This window comes from Alosa alosa, chromosome 22, assembly GCF_017589495.1.
Source record: "Alosa alosa isolate M-15738 ecotype Scorff River chromosome 22, AALO_Geno_1.1, whole genome shotgun sequence".
Lineage (NCBI taxonomy): Eukaryota > Metazoa > Chordata > Actinopteri > Clupeiformes > Clupeidae > Alosa > Alosa alosa.
In genome coordinates this window covers 10,205,194-10,225,193 of record NC_063210.1, presented here as the reverse complement: position 1 = coordinate 10,225,193, position 20,000 = coordinate 10,205,194, and the positions used below count along the sequence as shown (strand labels likewise).

The 20,000-nt window shown below is 43.6% G+C and overlaps 1 protein-coding gene across 1 annotated transcript in view; it reads left to right on the top strand.

The window, feature by feature from the left end:
- The first annotated feature begins 5,732 nt into the window (after nt 1–5,732).
- LOC125287934 (dynamin binding protein) overlaps nt 5,733–20,000 on the top strand; it is a 56,135-nt gene continuing 41,867 nt past the window's right edge. Inside the window, 1 exon segment of the mRNA XM_048234020.1 lies at nt 5,733–6,011. The gene's annotated coding sequence lies outside the window, so the exon portion shown is untranslated.

Genomic DNA, 20,000 nt, shown 5'->3' with positions numbered 1-20,000 from the left:
ATGTCATGTTGTGTTTTGATGCGCCTGATGCGCCACCCTCTACCTATCTACTAATCACAAAGTTAGTAGTGTTTTGGCATCCGGGTTGGCAACCTCGAGTCAGGGGGAGGGGGAGGGGATACACCGCTCTACAGTAATTTGAAAGTGATTGCAGTACCAGTTTTGGCCACAATCTTACATATGGTTCCTTTAAGTAGTAATGTTCTACTTATGTTATTTCCAGCCTTTCAGTAGTATATGTAAGGTAAACTCTGATGATTTTAGAAAACCAAGTGTTCTAGAGAGCTCATTTCCTGTACTGACACACACAAAAAAACAGGATGAGCTCACAAAATATATTAATGCATTACATTTCATGCAGTGAGTCCTAAACTGTCGTAAAAGCATAGACTTCTGCCACAGCTTTCCTGTTGTCAGCTAAAGCACAAACTCAAATGTCCATGTGTCATCATAAAATCTATGCTGAGGTTGTCTTTAAACTATTGTTTGCCAAGGGCTTCAAAAAAGCATCACACCACGACGACAGGTCAGAGACAAACAGTAATTTAATTCAGTTCAAGTTAAAGTTCTTTTGGACTGTTAACAATGAATAATGTTTTGATGACGATCTGCAGAAACACCTTTAGCCAGAAGCACCTTGGCTTAAACACCTAAGTATGAGACTAAAGACAAAACCATTTTAACAAGAAGTCGTTTTTTGGGTCAACTTTGGCTGGAAAAAGGGACATCTGCTTGAGAGGGGAAAAGTAGAAAAAGATGACACAGCAAAGTGGAGGAAAAAGAACAATGGGCACATCATATGTATCATATGAGGAAGACAAGAAAAGGCAGCTTATTAACTCAATACAACTCTTAATTTGTTAATTGCATAGTGATACTATTATGATTTTGTTGCTCACATTGCATAAAAATACGTATCAATAACCAGACTCATCTATACTGTTTAGATGTCATAGAATAGCAGAAGAAAGCAGATATTAGTAAGCTTCTCAGTGAATACAAGAACATTTCCTGCTAACTTGTTATGTGGTTTTTAAGAGTTTAAATCAGGTCACAGAGGAATCACTCTTTAAGCTGTCTAAATATCTTAAATGGTTTCAGTCAGGATGTATTTGACAGCTGTTATTCACTTGTGATGTTTACGAAACTCTACAGGTATTCATTCAACAGACTCTTATATAAAGCATGATTTATACAGACATTTGTACCAGTATGAACACTCCCTACTGTAGTTACCAATACCAAACCCATGACATATAATGATAGTACATTGCTAAATCAGTTGAGATACAGGAAATACACATATCATTATGTAACATAACTGTTACAGACAACTACCAAAGGCAAGGGTGGGCAAAGCTGCAGAAACTCTCACATGAAGCCTTCAAACAAAGTTAGATCCCAAACCTCTATGGTGTAATTTAACTTGTATATATTCTAAACCAGATATAAATTAAATGAGTTAAGGTTACAGTCTGAAACCTACTATTTAAAAACAAACACTCTTCATGCAAGAATAACACGAGCCACAATATCATGCTGTACCTAAACAAATCCTCAAGATTTTGCTTGAAGACATCTAGTGCCACCAACTGGTCAGTTGTGTGTAAGATATTTCTTCCCAGTCATTTAAGGTTATTGGAAAATCCATGCCAGGCTTATGTCAATCTTTGTTCTTAAGTGTAGCTGGTGGAACAAGCTGAAAAAAAGAGACATGTTTTAGTGTTTGCTGCGTCTATACACGCACTCATCCATGGATGAAAGTCTTTTTTTTCACCAACGACGGAATATTCTGCATTACATTACATCAAACATTTTATAAATATACTTCAATGCACAATTAAAGGTCAACTTTTTCCTGGACATCAGCCCTTGTGAAGTTCAACAGCCAAACTAAACACTGCTCACCCCTCCGCGGGCTCTCTCGCATGTTAGTAGCTTTTGTCGGCATACTTGACTGACAGGCAGATTTATACACTGATTGGTTTGGCACCTTCATGTGTCATGACTGAATGAGTAGTACAGTAGCACTGGATTTGCCCCAATGACATGGCTTCGATTTTTCTTACAGTAAAGCACATACCACATAGCTTGTGGAATATCAGGAGAAGCGAACAAAATATTGCAAAATAAACCAATTATCTTGTAAACTAATATGTATGATTATGAGCACTGAAGTTCTGTAGACCAACTGCCATAACACTGCTGTCATATATGAAGAACATTTTTAAATGTTAAAACATTTTTATAGAGGCAAATGTCACAAACAGATCATGGAGTCTTGGTGGTGATAATTTCCAGTTAATTGTTTCAATGCTGAACAATGGAACTCTAGATGAACACTAGATGTCGCTGTCCTCCTGTTTAAAAATGCCCACTGTCTCTTTACCTCCTCCCATCAGAAAGGGTTTGATGAGTAAGCTGTTTACTGTAATTTGAGTCTAACCTACAAAAAACACTCAAAGGGAACATCTTACAATTCATTTGTCATTTTGTTTCTACCCCAATAACATGAAGCGTACAAATATCCAATGTCAATAATGCTTCTTAGTAACTATTGATTTCCTTGTTGGGATGACCTATCATCGCTCAAATAGATATTTAGCTAACTTTGTTTATTTCTAGCTATCTGAATGAGATCTTAAATAATGAATTTAATTGGTCAAGAGATCAGTGTGGGAATATATTATGAAATAAACATGAGTATAGAAAGCAATATCAGAACTTTACACCCTTTTCAGGGATTCTGAAAATTCTATTCCTCCCAGTACTAAGTGAATAATTACTAAATGCCCTCCCATATCCAACCTTATTTTGCTAATAGCAAGCCACTTGAGAAAATGCTTGCTGGCTTCCTTCATGGTGCATTGTATTTTTCATATGTTTCCCCCGCAAGCCATGAATCACAATCACAAGTTTAAAAGAACAGAAAGAAAACAAACAACATGGCCTTGGTGACGAAACAGGAAAGGAAAAGCCATGCGTCGGAAATACCATGAGCCAGGAAGAGCTCACCGACAGTAGCTGAAAAGTTAGTTGCTGACCCTGTGTCATATGGTGGTTGTCTTGAAAATGTCTTGATATTGAAAAGGTTCCAAGTGGTTTGCCAAATGCTTTCACAGTTCCGGAGGTCTTGCGCAGGGATGCAGAATCACTCTTAGCACATTTTGAGCTCTGATTCCAGACAGAAAGGATATACTTTTTATACTTCTGCTATGTGTTTTCATCATTATATCATAATTTTGGGAGTTTTAAATGACTATATTACTGTGATTTGTATAACCAAGAAGGTGAAATGGGCTTATTCTATGAGCAAATGTATAATTTCATCAACCTTTAACTCACTCTCACAATTTCAGTGGAGTAATAATAGGACCATAGGAACAACACAGAACATAATAGGTAATCCCCCACAATCCACTACAAATATCTGAGCAAAATGTCTGATGTGATGTCTGATTAAGCATCAGTTCAACACCATGTCAGTTCCTAGTTCCTGTAAGAGTAGAACAGAGTATGTTTCCAGTAGTCTCCTCGTGCCTAAACTTCATTATTTATCCTCCATTGATGCCCCAGATAATGCCACTGACTGATGCCGAAACCCAGACAAAGATTTTACTTCAAACACAGGATGAGAATGGACCCACTGACCACACAGCCCAGCGACAACAATGGAGGCCCAGCACTCACTCACATGCCTTCTTTGTGTAAAAAATGGCAGCGTAGGAGCGCACAGCCCTGTCCATTCACCTCCAGCGTGGCCTGGAGAGTTCTCAACAAATGTCGTGGGCTGAGGGAGAGAGAGACGGAGTGAGTCGAAAGTGACATTACAAGGCCTAGTGGGGGCACGCTTACAAACAACAAATACAGCTTGTATTATCGTAGCTCGTACGATAACCCCTGCCCCACGCTGACAGGATATTGACTCAGCTTTGCGTTTATTGCCAGGCATTGACAGAGGGGCTCTTTCACAAACATATGGGGACAGGGCCTTATGATCCAAGTGACTTTGTGTTATACAAAAATCATGCTGCTCATATGCGTTATATGACGTCAGTGCAATGACTGGGATGTGAGTGAGAGATAAGGAGAGAAAGCACTTTCTCTTAGTATTAATAGCACAGAAACAAGTGTGTGAGTGATTAATAATGGCAGGGGGAAGATACATGCATGATGTACTGTAGCAAATGTGACTTATTTTTTTCTTTGCTGTCATCACCTCACTAAAATAAAAAAGGTTCTTCCTCACAGTTTCCTCGTATTGTGTTCAGCATGAGGAAGTCTGGATTAATGCAGACACAGCATAAACAGGCCCTCAAACCTTTCAGTAACTCACTCTCACACTGGGATAGCATGGGAATAGGAAGGAATAGGTACCACTTCCCTGAAAGCATGCTCTAACTTGAACGTCTCTCTCTCTCTCAATGTGGTCGGGTTTTCCCACATATTTTTGCAAAGAGTTTCTGCTTCCGAAGTGAATCTTTAGGACACAGTGATTCATTTCCCCTGATTCCTCTTTGGAACAAATACACAGGATGAATATGAAGAGAACATTCCCTCTAATTGGGAGCAGATTTAGCCCTGCAGCTACAGAGTAGTGGCCCTCCGATGTGTATTCAGTGACTTAAGGAATGGATGTATCATGCTCGAACAGATATGAAAAGGGGTCCATCTATGTGTTCCTATGGGCTGGCTTTGGTTCTGCAGAACCCAAAGAATCTCCCCATTGGAAAAATGGATTGTAGCCCAGTTCTGTCCAAAAGCTTGAGAGCCTTTTTTTTGCACATCCACTCAGGAGTACATTCATTGTAAACAACACAACACAAACAGAGGAGGAACATTTATATCTGAGTGGCCTTATAAATTGCGCATCAATATTATCCATCAAATAGGCTACAGTATGGCATACTAAACAGATACACCGCAATGTACGTCTCCAAAACCTCCATATTTGATGTTGAACACTCTTCTGTTAGAGTGTTGTGTTGACAGACATGACACTGCTTCAACTTGTTTAACTTTTAGGCCTATATAGTGACTTTTTCAAACAGTGGGCTAATATTACCTTTTGAGTTTCATGAAATTACACGTACATTCTGAGACACCAACTACAAACACAGATTTTGGGGCTCTGAGCTCTTTAGGGCTTTGAATTCAACATAGAATTTTAGAACCTTGAATTGTTGCAGAACGGAATCTTATGTTAAAATGTTCAAAAGCCCACACCTTTAAGGGTTAATTTTGCTTAGGCTACTTTGGGTGATTCTTCACATTAGAAGCCATGTCCATTTTCATTATCATTTTCATTTTCATTACTGTATATTATGATGCACTGACATTTGACAAGGTAGAGCACGCCATACAATCAGATACTAATCCCTGTGATAACCTTTGATCTATTGCTGTTCCACTATATAGTTAGAACAGTAGACCACACCAGCTGTAACGTTCAGTTTGCACTCTTCTCTTATAGTTCTCGATATATATTTTAAATGCACCTAAACCTCCACATATTGTTGTCACGACTGCTTGCACACACACAGCCTTTAGTCGGCTGGCAACAAAAAGTTAATAAATGCGTTATAAAGCTTGAAGTGTGTGGCTAATGACCTTTCTTTCGCGCTCTCCTCAGTCTCTGTTTTCAGTGTGCGCGGTTATTTTCCATCAGGCAGGGAAAGGCCAACCCCTTACTGAGGCTAAGGTCCCTGTCAGGAAGGGGTGGTGGTGTTGATGTCAGCATGGATGGAGCGCAGTCGGGAATCAGCCTTCTGGATCTTCCATCGGGATGACAGCTGATCCCACCGAGGGTGACAACTGATGACCAGCGTGTTGAGTGCACAAACAAGAAAGAGAAACTATTCTTCGATTTTAGAAGAGACAAGCGTGCGCCCTGAATAATGACAGAGGTTTTTATGGACGTGGAACTGCTCAGTTGGGAAAACTGACGCCCAAACATCAACAAGGTAGCGAAAGTTCTAGCCTAAACAGCAGAACCACGTTGACAAAGACAGGTAAGATCACTTTTACATTTGAACTATCAAGTTAAACATACTGTTGTCTTTTACTTTGCCTATAATATTTTTTAGCAGTCTCTCCATGTTCGTTCGTAGACTGAGGCATATTTCTGCCCACAACATTAAACAAGATCTCCGTTCTCACACAAACACGAGTTTCGCGTTCCATCACGTAACATTTTATACTCCTCCTTGGATACTTTGTGTAGCCTACTTGATTGTAACCAAAGGCATTCGTTTGAATATGTAACAGCGCCCTTTCGGTTTGGTCTCCCGGTTTGATTCGTGGTTGTCATTTCAACATCGGCGCAATGAATTGCAGCACTACTTCATCATGCTATATCATCAAGTACATTCACCTAATGTCTTTAGTGACGCTTAAGCACTTTTAATGAATTGCTTATATTCTATAGTTGGAACCGCGTATTATTGTGTACATTAATGAATAATAAATCTTGTTTTAAAAACGGAGCCACAGTGGAGGTCTAGTAGGCTGCTTGGGGAAGTGATGGTGTCACGGGACTGCTGCTCTCATAGCCTGTCACCTGTCAGCCAGCATTTGTTGTCATTTGTCTCGCAGCTTGAAGCCACATGCAAAGAAGACAGCGACAGGATTGACGCCCTCAGGAATGCAAACTTGTGAAAACCTCTGCAGCGGCATCATAGTCGCAAATGTATAACAGACATATCTTTTTTATAAATCCATTTTGTTATCGAAAGCTAACCTATGATAATCCTGTTTACAAATTTGAGATAAGACCAAATAAGCAATACGTTTTACACAGTTGGTTGGGATTAAAATGTTTGCTGTCATGTTTGCTGAAAGCTTGTCAGGATCTGAAGACTACAAGCAAGTTTCATGACTTTGCCAAGTCTATCTTGACCCAATTCCTTATGTCATAGCCACACAAACACAGAACAAACTAGGACCTCAGATGCACATAAAGCCCCTACTCAGCCAGCTGCTCTTCCTTAATTACTGGCCACCATGTCTTCTTTACTCCCCAGCCCCATTAGTAAATTAAGCACATTCAGGCTTATTCGTTTCTGCTGAAAGAGACTGAATCCTGTGCTGTGTGCTATCCACCAGGGCGTGCACACTGGGGGCAATCAAGGAAGATTCTGGGATGGGTTTGCAGAGAGTTTAAATTATAGATAGAGTGTCTTGTAACAGCACAGGATAACACTAAAGGTGTGTGTGTGTGTGTGTGGTGCTTGTGTTTGTAAGTGTAAGTTAGTGTGTTTCATGAGAACATGTCAAATGAAGAAGGTGCAGAACTATGGTCCCCATTCTGGTCCAGTAGCTCCAGTACATCTCATGCTGTATGGAGCATGGCTAATTTAACCTGCACTCAGATGACACCAGCCCTCAGTTCCCATTCCCTTCAAAAACAAAACACCATCCCTTAAAAGCGGGTGATCATAGGGCTTATCACCTAACACTGTCATTTGAGCACGGCCATTGTCCAAAAAGCCGCCTATCCTACTCGGAAGATTGTCCACGCGCAGTGTGGTAATTTAGCCGCTCACTGCTCAGCCTCCTTAATTAACGCTCACTATAGGCTCACACAGAGGTCAGGACTCGGAGAGAGATTATAGAGGCTGGCGGTCGGGTTGGTGATGTTTTGCATTGTGTCGATGTGTGCAGTTCAGATTGGAGTTGGGTTCAGAGGCAGATGGGAAGGAATGTATATGCACAGTGCAGGCAGGGTTTATGTAATGTGAAAGGGGGGTCCTCCTTCTAGAGCTCTACCATCGTGGGTCATCCAGGTCTCTGAGAGAGAAAAAAAGACTTTGGGGAACATTCCAGGCATTCTTCTGGACTCAGCACTGTAGCTTGCACAGAGCTGGTGAAAAAGTGGCCCATGCTGAACTTTCGCTCTGACATTCTTGTTTTCTTACACAGCTGGTGCACAGTCATTCGAGTGACTTCGAAGCACTCTCTGCACAGTTATGACCGAGACACTCTTAGAAGGTATACTGTTGCTGCTCAGTTAGCAACTGATGCTCGCCTTGAGCGAGTTATTAAGTGTCCTTGGCAGCTGATGGCCGCTACCTGCATTCCTGTTCCCCGCAGTGTGGGCAAAAGCGGCCAGCTGGCTGGACCCAGCGATTGGCAATTCAGCTGTTCCTCCCGCGAGCTAAACATAAAATATGGTACATTTGCTGTGTTATTCCAATCTGGTCATGAAATAGTTCCTGTTCAAAATATATTTCTTCCCATAAGCACTGTGTGACAGTTCATTGCAACTGCACGTGGGAGAGAAATTATTTGGATGTCATATGAAGTGAAATCATTTGATTATCTAAATATGCTTTACGGTGGGCCAGTTGGGTGGAGAGGGTTGATCTGGGCTCATACCCAAACTAGATCAGACAGTGATTGTTTATTTGTAATGCTTTTCTCTGCTTGGCTGAACTTATTCACGCATGCAAAGGCAGAGCGACTGGAACTGTCCCAGAAATGCATCCACTGCCAATCTAGTGCACCAGGCAAACTATGTCAAATACCTACGTTACCGGTGGCTCAATTAAATATTTATTGTTTTGGAGATTTATTGTTTTGGAGTAAAATGCATATTTTATTGGAGAATAACAACAACTGGTTCAACCAAATTCAAAGATGAATGACATAATAATCAGGGGAGTCATCAGTCAGGATCATATAAGAGGTTTGTCATATTCAGTCTGAATCACGCTTACAGTGCACCCATAAAAAGAAAAGGTTCCTCATTTATAACCATTAATTCATTCATGCCCAGTAGAACCTTTTTCATCTTCAAACAGAATGCAGTGTAGCTCAAGAACACACTGCAGAGACAAACGAAAGACCTTTTTACAACAAAGAAAATGTTGCAGTTGGTGAGGTAGTTTGAATACAAACATGGGCCTTGCTCCATATCCTGCAAGACCACATGCACCCAGGGAGGCTTGCAATGACAAAGAGTGTGTGACGTAACATTGAACTGAGACCTGAGATGGACATGGCCTTTGGTGAATAGATGTACTGTAGTTCTTTGTCTACCTGACACAGTCAAGCTTGTTTCTCAAAGAAGTTTCGGGCAGACAGCCTGGTTGTTTTGGAGCAGATAGCTGGAAGCTGGAAGTTAAAGAAGTTAAAGAAGCTTTTTTTTTAAAAGGGAAATTCTGTGAGTTGTCTTTATTATCTGTGAAATGGTCATACTAGTTCATGTGAAAGGACTCATATCTAGAAACTGCAGGCAGAAGCAAAAAAATGCAGCTTTGGAGCTGATGTATTAAGCAATAAGAAACCTTCCAAATAGAAAGACCAGTTAGTTTACATAAAGCATCACATTGAAGGGAGGTGGGGTGACACCCTTGGAAACATAAGCAAAAACCTGCTAACTTCACTTAGCTCTTTGTCAAGCAAATTGAGAAGTTCTGTGAAATACCAGAGGGACTTGGAATGCACTGCTGTACTTAACTCACAGTGGATTTTCCACTTCTGCTAGCCTATGCTAAGGCTTGTTTATGTCAATGTGGGCCAGAGTAGGAAGGACATGGCACACAGATTGTAACTGTGAGTGAAGACTAGTCGTAACAAGACCCTGGCTAACTTCTCTTACATGCACCATGGACAGTAAGTCCTCAGGTACGCTGTTTGAACTGTGGGAAATTCATCCTTCATGCCGTGTGCAGGACTTGATGTCACTTCCTCATGGCAGCGTTGTGTGACATGTGTGGTCATTCGGCTGGTTTTCATTTTGGGGGTTTCTCATTATGTTGGGGAACTAGCCAAGCTGTTGCACAACCCAGTGCTGGAGACTGCAGATCAGTTTTGACTGAAGCGTCCGACTGTTTTCCAGCACCCCCATCCCCTCTACGCATATTCAGATGTCAAGACATCCGGGCTGAACCATTATCATTGTCCCCCTTTTTTTTTAAATAACAGAAATATAAGGAGGTTTCTATGGGAACTGAAGAGCCCCCCGCCCCTCTCTTTCACTTGGCTTTCTGCGAAACTCAAGTTTTCCTGAAAAGGAAAAATGAAGGGGCTGAGGAGGACCAGTGAGGCACACAGTCTGGGCACTGTGTCCGAGAGGGAGACACCTCCCTGGGGCACCACTTCACCTCTTCCCTCCCATGGAGCGAAGTGGAGTGCCTTGGCCAGCACGGCCAGGCCGCTATGGCAACCGTGTCTGTCTGGCCGATGCAACAACACCGCAAAACTCGAAGGCTCGGAATATTTATGTTGGAGGAGGGAGGTGCTCCACCTTCAGCTCCTTCCCTCGAGTGCCGTAGCTTACCCCCATCTGAGAAAAAAGAGAAGAAGGAATGAATAAAAATGAAGGGGAATTTAATCCATGTTGAGTTGCCAGAGTGCACCTCCCTCTCTCTCTTTCTCTCTTTCTCACTCTCTTTCTCTCTCTCTCTCTCTCTCTCTCTCTCTCTCTCTCCTCTGATGTGATGTAATCCCAGAGGATCGGCATGTGATGGAGGGGGGAGTGGAATGAGGAAGCATTGGAATTCTGAGAAGAAATTTGTTATGTCTTGACTATACGTGTGTTTTGTGTGTGTGTGTGTGTGTGTGTGTGTGTGTGTGTGTAAATGAGGGAGGTAGGGAGGTAGAGAGAGATAAGACGAGAACTGCAAACTCAATCTTGCCAAGCTTGCTCACATGGAGAGACGACAGATTGTTGAGCTGAAAGAGAAATGGAGAGAAAAGGCATAATCAGTGAGGACAGATCATAGTGGGGGTGGACATTTAAGATGGTGTCATCTACAAGAGGTCATTTATTTTATTTTTGGCCTGGTGAAATCAACTCTCATATTGCCTCAAATGATCTCTATGATGTGTGTGTGTGTGTGCGTGCGTGCGTGCGTGCGTGGTGTGTGTGTGTGTGGCGTGCGATGCGGCGTCGTGCGTGGTGTGTGTGTGTGTGATGGCCAGACGTGTGTGCGACGCGTGTGTGTGTGTGTGTGTGTCCTTTCCTAGTCTGAAGGGACTCATGCGTTCTGTTTGGAGAAATTCCCTTAGCACTGCCAGTCACCAGCCCTTTGAGATGAACTGAAGGATTCCTAGGCATGTGCTCTCCCTGCAGCCTGAGTGGATCCTGATGTTGGACTCACACCCATCACAAATCACAGCTCTCTCAAAGGCAGCGCAGATTCCACATCATCACTTATTGTGGAACCCTTAAGGCCCAGAGAGGGGAAGAAGCCAGTCCTGGAGTTACTGTAATTCCCAGCCGGAATTCGCCGTTCCCAGCATTCCTGATGCATTTCAGAATCACTGTTACTGGTCCGTTGTTTCAGCTTGACTGCTTGGAAGCGTTTTGGTCACGCATGTTCTTGATCATATTATGGAAATATGAACAGGAAATGCTAGATCAGGGAAGCCAGGCTTGGTCGTTTTTGGAATGGTCCAGTAAGTCATGCTCTTCAGGTTTGTCCAGATCTTCAAAAGAACTTCATGCTATGACATGTCAGGAAAGTAGTATTTCATCATTTCATTTCATCCTTTGTTGTCTTTTTCAGGGACTTGGAGAAGCTTGTGCGTGACCCACTCAGGGTAGGGCTCTGTTAAGCAACAGAATAGTGACCTACAAAAACATCCGCTCTTTATACTAGTGAGAAAGTCAGATATTATATCTAAATAAATTTGGGATGTGTTATAGATGGTCCTGCTGGGTGTCTCTTGACCAGTGGCTGCTTGTCCTGACCAGTAACAGTCTCGTGTCAGATGTGAAATGCTAGTCCCGTGCGCCTGGCCTTTTGTTCACCCGCTTGTGCTAATCAGTGGGGCGGCGGGCTCTTCTTGCTGATGCCAGGCTCCTTGCATTCGATCCGTGTCAGGTGATGTTGCCACAGTGGCGCGTGCCTGCTGCCTCCCCTTTCACACCAGCTGGTAGTCATGACTAGGTCCCTTTCACCGCTTCCATAGTGTAAGAGAGACATCAAAAAAAGGAAAAAGGACACATCAAACATAATGTCAGTCTGTCTGGAACAGTCCATGACTGGACCCTCCTTTGATTGTGCCCTCTTTTTTAAAAAGGGCTGAATGCAATTTAGATGCGACAGCAATTCTGTAACATGCCAATGGGGCATAGTGCGTAGACACAATGCCTTTACAGTAAACATCAGTGAGACATATAAAAAAAAACACTAACAACTACCAAACAACTACCACCACAAAAAGGCCCCAGCGTACAATGAAGAAGTTTCCAGGGGCTGAATGTGTGCATTTTGGGGGCTACTGCTGGGTGGTCCATGATATGGTTTAGTGAGAGGGGAGAAGGGGGGTGGCTGGATAGAGAGGTGCCACTGAAGCCCCCTAACACACACACACACACACACACACACACACACACACACACACACACACACACACACACACACACCCCCTTCTCTCTCCCTTGCCAAGCTATTGTTGGCATAGGTCTAGTCGGTCCTGTTCAATAAATAAAGCGAGCGGTCAGCAGATCGGATTTCACCTGCTACTCTCTGGCCACTGTGCCCCAGGAACTTCTGCCAGAGAGAGAGAGAGAGAGAGAGATGGGCAGGGGCAGAGGGAGAGGGAGATAGAGAGAGAGAGAAAGACAGAGGGGACAGGGACAGAGGAAGGGGGAGATAGATTAAGTTGTGCCCTGGCAGTGCCCTGGCAAAGACGGACAAGGAGAGGAGAGAGTGACACCTCTGTCTTAACAAGATGAGGGAAACAGAGAGGGAGGGAGGGAGAGAGAGAGGGAGAGAGAGAGGAGAGAGAGAGAGACAGGGAGAGAGGGAGGGAGTCTGAAGAAGACAGATAGAGGGAACAGAGAGAGAGAGGCCTCAGTCATACCCCTGCAGTCCTCTGACAAAGATGGAGAGATGACAGTGGACACCTCTATCCTGCTAAGATTAGTGAAAGAAGAGAGGGAATAGGAGAAGAGGAGATGAGAAGAGGAGAAAGAGAGATGGTATATACTGAGTTGATCCTAGATGCCATGTTATCACATGAGAGCTCCTCCTCAGCGTATGTTACTTCTCGGGCCCCCACAGTGCCTCACATTAACTGGCAGTGCCATGACATTGAGACGAGTGGTCACTGTCTGTCATGACCCGAGGGCACGGAGAGGGAAGTTGGGTAGAGTGACACCACTGAGTCAGTATGAAATTAACCTGCTGTGTGTGTGTCTGTGTGTGTGTGTGTGTGTGTGTGTGTGTGTGTGTGTGTGTGTGTGTGTGTGTGTGTCTGTGTGTGTGTGTGTGTGTCTGTGTGTGTGTGTGTGTGTCTGTGTGTGTGTGTGTGTGTGTGTCTGTGCGTGTGTGTGTGTGTGTGTGTGTGTTATATGCATGAGAAGTAGAGCTGGAAATACACTCCACTTCATGTCAGAGGTCTTGTGTTATATTTTATATCGTTCTTCTGTATGCCCATTAATGATTCACACACTTTCGCGTTCCCATGATTGCTAAAGCAGTCCTTGCAGAACCAGACCGGCCTTGGTCCCTCATGTGCAGAACCATGGAGAGTTTCCGTCAGTGAAGCACCTGGGCCGAAGCCAGGGTGGATGGTTCTCGTGGCGTTTATTTTTGGTCAGAATTTGACTCCTGGCCAGTGCCAGTAGACCTCTCTGAAACACCACTGGAAAGGAATGCGATCATGAAGAACAGACTGCACTGTTAAACACAACAGGGAGGGCTCACATTATATCTCGATCAGTAAGAAAAGTGGATGTAAACAAGAACCCAAGAATAGTTATTTATTATACACAGTCTCTTATGTTGTCTGACACAGATGTCTGCAGGGTGAGATCTGTTGCCATTATTAGCTGTCAACAAAGCTAGTTATGTCTGGGATTTCAAATGTGCAACATCAAAACTCTCTCTCTCTCTCTTTCTCTCTCTCTCTCTCTCTCACACACACACACACACACACACACACACACACACACACACTTACACACAGTCTCCCTCTCATTGACTAGCTGGCACTAGCACACTGAGGACTGATGACCTGTCTGAGACACAGTTGCTCCTTTGTGTCCTTGTGTCAGCTGTGGAGAGTAGAGTGACAGTGTGTGTGTGTGTGTGTGTGTGTGTGTGTGTGTGTGTGTGTGTGTACCCAGATGAACTGGGTGAGTTGAGAGACACACTGCTGGATAAAGTAAAGCTCTGGCCTCTGACAGAGCTGTCTGTTGCACCAAACACACAAACACAAACAAACAAACAAACAAACAAACAAATAAACACACACACACAGTTGATTTAGTTTACACTCATATACCTAAACACTGATATAAAACAGTAAACACACACAGTAACACGCACACACAGTCATATTACGTTAAATGTGCAGTCAGGAATTGTGCAGGAATTTGTGTTTGTTTGTGTTTATGTTTATATTCAAATGTATTAGCAGGCCCTTTTTTGCAACAAAACAAGGACCAAACGAAACACGCCAGAGAGGTAGCTAACCACGACCTTCATTATTCCCAGAGAAACTCCATGCAGGGTTTTGTTTTTGCTTGGGAGACAGGCTGCTCCCACTCGGCGTGTTTCATTTTTTCAGAGCGTGGGCTTTTTTTTTTTTTTTTTGCAGTGTACTCAAGGAATGGGCAGCTAGCTGGCGTGAGGAGATGATTGCTGAATGTAACAAAAAATGTTATGCGCTTGGAATCGCATAAAATCCCTGACTGCACCTTTAACACACACTCTCTAGCATTTGTAGATCAAGTGCATTTGAATCCATTGCAGATTTAAATGTTTCGGACCCAAAATATTTGACTGTGTCACTTGTGATGCAAGAATCGGGAGAGTTATTTGCATGGACTTCAGATACCATGCTGCCTGTTGCACACAGCATGCTGCTTTCTCCTCGCTCTTGTTTACATGGACCAAAACAAAAGTCTGGATTGTAAACAGATAGCCCATGTCGTCATTGTATACAGACAGCTCATATCTGCACACCATCAGAGGTCGTGTCAAACAATATACCTAATTGACTCCTTAACAAGGTCAAATAGGCTGACAAGACAGAGGTGTTCATGCATGGCAATAAATTGTGATTAATCCCCACCATGGATGCAGGTCCTCATCTTTTGGTAGTTGATATATTTATTTATTTTTGTTTTCTTTTGTTGTTGTTTTTGTTGCTAACAGTCAGATGAATACAAGATGCATTTGCCTTGTTTAAATGGAGATCACTGCAGCTTACTTGAGAGTACAAAGACTGTAGCAATTCCTTGGCTGAACATTGCTGAAGCCACAAAGGACATGTGAGAGCATGCCAAGGGTTGTCTAAACATTATGTTATCTGTGTGTTGAATATTTCCAATCATGAAAGCAACATTCAAGGAAAGAACTCTTTTCCTGTGGTATTTGTCATTTTTGGTTTGCAACAATAGCGTCTCTTTGTGTGTGTGTCTCCGCACAGATCAAGGTTTGCTTTCCTTTTGCACAGTAGGTCGTAGTTCAGTTCCAGTTCAGCCAGCCCGCTAAATAATGACCTACCCATCATGCATTGCGCTGCTTGGTAGCCATGTCACTTTGTGTCATGCAATTACATGCGGAGAGGTCATGAGGTCATGGTTGTTCTGGTGACATTGCCCATGACTACAATGACACTTTCAGGAGTCAGACACGGATGGATCAGAGATTTGTTTCCAGTGTTTGCTCTTTCAGTGATCCCTGAAGAACAGCTACAGTATTTTCACAGCACATGTCTTTCGCAATCACAGAGAGATTCCCAAAAGAGAGTTGGACTTGTTTTTCATGAGCAACAGTCTGGAATATCTAGGCAAACAGAACTGCGGTCACTAAGAAGAGAGATGTTTATCCCGCAAAACAAACAGATTGTGTCTATTCCAAAGCTGATCTGATGGCCGCCTCGGTGGATGTGTTTTCAGCCCCCACCACCGTTGCCCACCAGCTGACACATGCAAAGTCTGCCTTGGATGAAGGGCTTATTGTGGATGCATACTCCCAGCACACTCTAGCTATTTGACTTATGGTTCTAATGCCAAGCACTGATCCGAGATCAGCGGATGGTGGCGATTGGACCGATATGTATTGGCTCCAGCTTTCAGACACTGGTCTCCTGACCCGCTGGACAACGTGCAGCACTGCGGGGCTTCGGAATTAAGAGGGTTAACCAAATGACCGATCAGATTAGTCTCTCTCTCTCTCTCTCTCTTCATCTTTCTCTTAATTTCTCTGTCTCTCTTCATCTCTCTGTCGCTCTCATCTTTTTCCATGTCTGTCATCTCTCTCTCTCTCTTTATTCATCTCTCTGTCTCTCTCTCTTCATCTTTTTCCATGTCTGGCATCTCTCTCTGTCTCTCTCTCTCACTCTCTCTCTCTCTCTCTCTCTCTCTCTGTCTTTCATTTTGTCCACAGCAGGACCATATGCCTCCACTGACCGCCCCTCCACCACTCCCATAAAAATCTCTGGCAGGCAGGGCAGGACACTGCTGTCCTTCCTGCGCTTCCTGGACATGGGGGACACCAAAATGGACTGTCCTCTCTGCTCTCTATAAATGCCTCTCCTCCTATCCCACGACCACCTCGCAGAGGAATGGGCCTTTGGCGAGGAAACGAGAAAGCGATGGAAAATAAGAGTGTGTGCTGGTTCCGTGGTCTGGTTGGGAGTCTGGGTCTGATTTGGATGGTTCCGCAAGAACAGACCCTAGGTGGGGCGGTGGCTTGTTTACTGCGGAGCTGTTTGGACTTGGAGTTGGCCAGACTCAGGGTACAGCTGATGTCATGGCGCGAGAAGGCTTAAAAACAATTGATTAAAACATGGACGGATCTGACCACAAGTCGAACAGCCAGGGGAAAAACACACACTACTTTGTGAGATATTGTTGGACTGAAAGCAGCTTTGATCTTGTGATTCTGGAGACAGGGTGTCTCAGAATAAATCTGCTCACGCAATAGCAGGGCTGCCTTCAGATGTGTTCACACTCCTTTCTAGAGACTGTTAAGTGTTTTTATATAATTAGTATGCAATTACTAATTTGCTGGTCCTTTGAACCAATAAAAGGAGCCTATCCCAATTACTGTAAGTGTTCCCAGATATTCTCCTAAAGATGTTTTGATGGCCCCGTCTATAACATCTGTTTTTGAGTCACAAGGTATTGACACTTTTATATTCTGTGTTGTCATGGAGACAGTGGTTGCTTTAACAACCAGCTTTGTTCCGAAGGATCTCAGAAACATGAATAAGCAACGGTGCACAATGTTTCATCATTCAGAGATGTTCATGAAGTCACTATTCAGGGTGCATTTCCCAAATGCATAGTTGCTACGATGCATCCTCCGTGGTAGCATCACTGCCAAATCCGAGTTGACAGTATTTGAGTCACACGTTACAGATACGTTATCGATACAGAAATATGGTGTTGATATTCGGTCATATTTCGGTCACATTTGAGCTAACAAATATGCTCTTTTTAAAAAAATTAAAAACGTGATTTGTGACAATATGAAGCTTAAAGGGACACTTCCCCCATTTGCATTAAGCTGTGTATCGTTTGTGCATGTGTAACTCAAATCTACGGACTCAGGACCAAGGTAGTTGCTATCATAGTTAGCAACTATGCTTTTGGGAAACGGACCCCTGAATTGGATGAGTGGAAACCATTCCTAAAACTATGTTTGATACCCACCCTCAATACAAAGAGACATCTTCTGCAAGACATTGTCATTTAAGTGGTATTTGTTGTAGCCTTTCCCACTATTGACTGTGTACTTTAAACAGAAGTGCTTGTCAGAGGGATACTGAGTTGTGCTTTCTGCAGGCACTGATTTGTCATTTCTGAGACTGACTTCAGTCCTGTGCATCTCAGGCCAAATCTACGGACTTGCTTGGACTTGCTTTGGGAGAGTGTGTTTGCGCAGCTTTTAACACCCGGCAGAGGAATCTGCCTCTGAGGGGACGCCGGTTTCTCTTTCCCGGAATTCAGATCTGACCAGACAGACAGGCAGACTCACTCACTCACTCTCACTCTCTCTCTCACTCCTGGACATGTCCTAGCAAGGACTATGTTCCCGTAGACGTCTCTGTGGAGGTTTGTCACAGGACAAAGCACAGGTGAAAGAAGCATGGCTAACTCACACCTGGATCTGATGCAGACTGCTGATTGAGATCACTGTGGCCTGACCGCAGCTGATGGCTCTTATCAAAAGGAGCAAGATCTTACTCATGCTGGTGTGTTTGCTGCTTGTGATAGGTGAGGTGTGTGTGTGTGTGTGTGTGTGTGTGTGTGTGTGTGTGTGTGTGTGTTGTGTGTGTGTGTGTGTGTGCGTGCGTGTGTGTGCATGCTTTTCCCAGAAACGCTCACCAGCAAAGATATTCACACATTTACACTCAATCACACACTTAAACATACACATGCCTACTCTCTCTCACACACTTTCAAAGTCACCAAAACAAACAAACATACACACACACACACACACACACACACACGTCTCTATCCACAGCAAGATGAAAGTTGATACGATGATGACACAGTGTGTGTTCCCCACAGCCAGTGAGCAGCTGTGTGTGCAGGCAGGCAGCTGAGATGGCTGAGGTAACAGAAGATGTTTCTCTCTCTCACACACACACACACACACACACACACACACACACACACACACACACACACACACACAGTTATACTCATTGGCAGGCAGCTGAGAGGCTCTGAGGTAACAGAAGATGCTTCTCTCACACACACACACAAACACACACACATACACACACACACACACACAGGCAGGCAGCTGAGATGCTGTGAGGTAACAGAAGGTGTTCCACAGACGTGTCCAGGCTGTTCTGTCTGCGCGGATGCAGGCTGGTGTCTGATTGGTTACTCATCGATCAGCAATCTGATTCATTCTGGCAAGCATGTGTGCATTTAGCAGACAGAAACAAACACACACACCCCACCTCCACACACACACACACACACACACACACAATCACAAACGTAGAAACCATATGCATGCATGTTTGCATGTACGGACAGAAACACACACACACACCCCATCTCCACACTCACACACATGCGCACACACACACACACACACGCACACACACGTACACACGCTCTCACACACACACACACACACACACACACAATCACAAACATGTAGAATGTTTGCATGTGCGGACAGAAACACGCACACCCCATCTCCACGCACACACACACACACACACACACACACACAAAAGCACACATCCACACCACTTCAGCATAGACACAAATGTGCGCGCACACAGCTTACCCCATCTCAGCAGTCACCCACACACAAACAAAAACAACATACAAACAGACAAACATGTGCCTGCAGCATGCTCAATCTGCCACTGAGGTAATAATGAAACACAAAACCTGGGAGACATTAAAACTTTAAAGAAGCCTGTATTTGGGTTTTGCGTGGGCATTTTGTGAGCCATCCAGACATTTTTCGAATCCACCAGATGTCTCCTAATGTGCTTTTTTGTTTGTGGTCTGACTGGAAAAAATAAGCAGTACGCAAGCTCCAAACAGCATAATCTTAACACAAGCTCAAAATGCTAACTGTTTTTTATTGTTATTTTAGCAATAAAAAGGAAAATAGCTGTGACAAACCCAATACAAACTCCCCCGCTGTGTAGAAACCTCCAGTTTTCTTATTCTGAGTTTGTTACTGTATGGTTGCTGTAATGGTGGTGCTTTACGTTTTATTTCCTGAGGCTATTAGTCTTATAGCATAGACTGTAGGTCACCACACAGAGGTCAAACATATGCAAAAATAGACTACGCCTAAACCTGCACTCTTTCTCTGACCCAAACTATGGAGTGGAAATGAGATAAAGGAAGGAAGGAAGTGAAGAGGAGAAAGAGAGATGAGAGAGAGAGTGTGTGTGTTTGTGAGAGAGAGAGAGAGAGAGAGTGTGTGTGTTTGTGAGAGAGATGAGAGAGAGAGTGTGTGTTTGTGTGTGAGAGAGAGAGAGAGTGTGTGTTTGTGAGAGAGAGAGAGAGAGAGTGTGTGTGTTTGTGAGAGAGAGAGAGA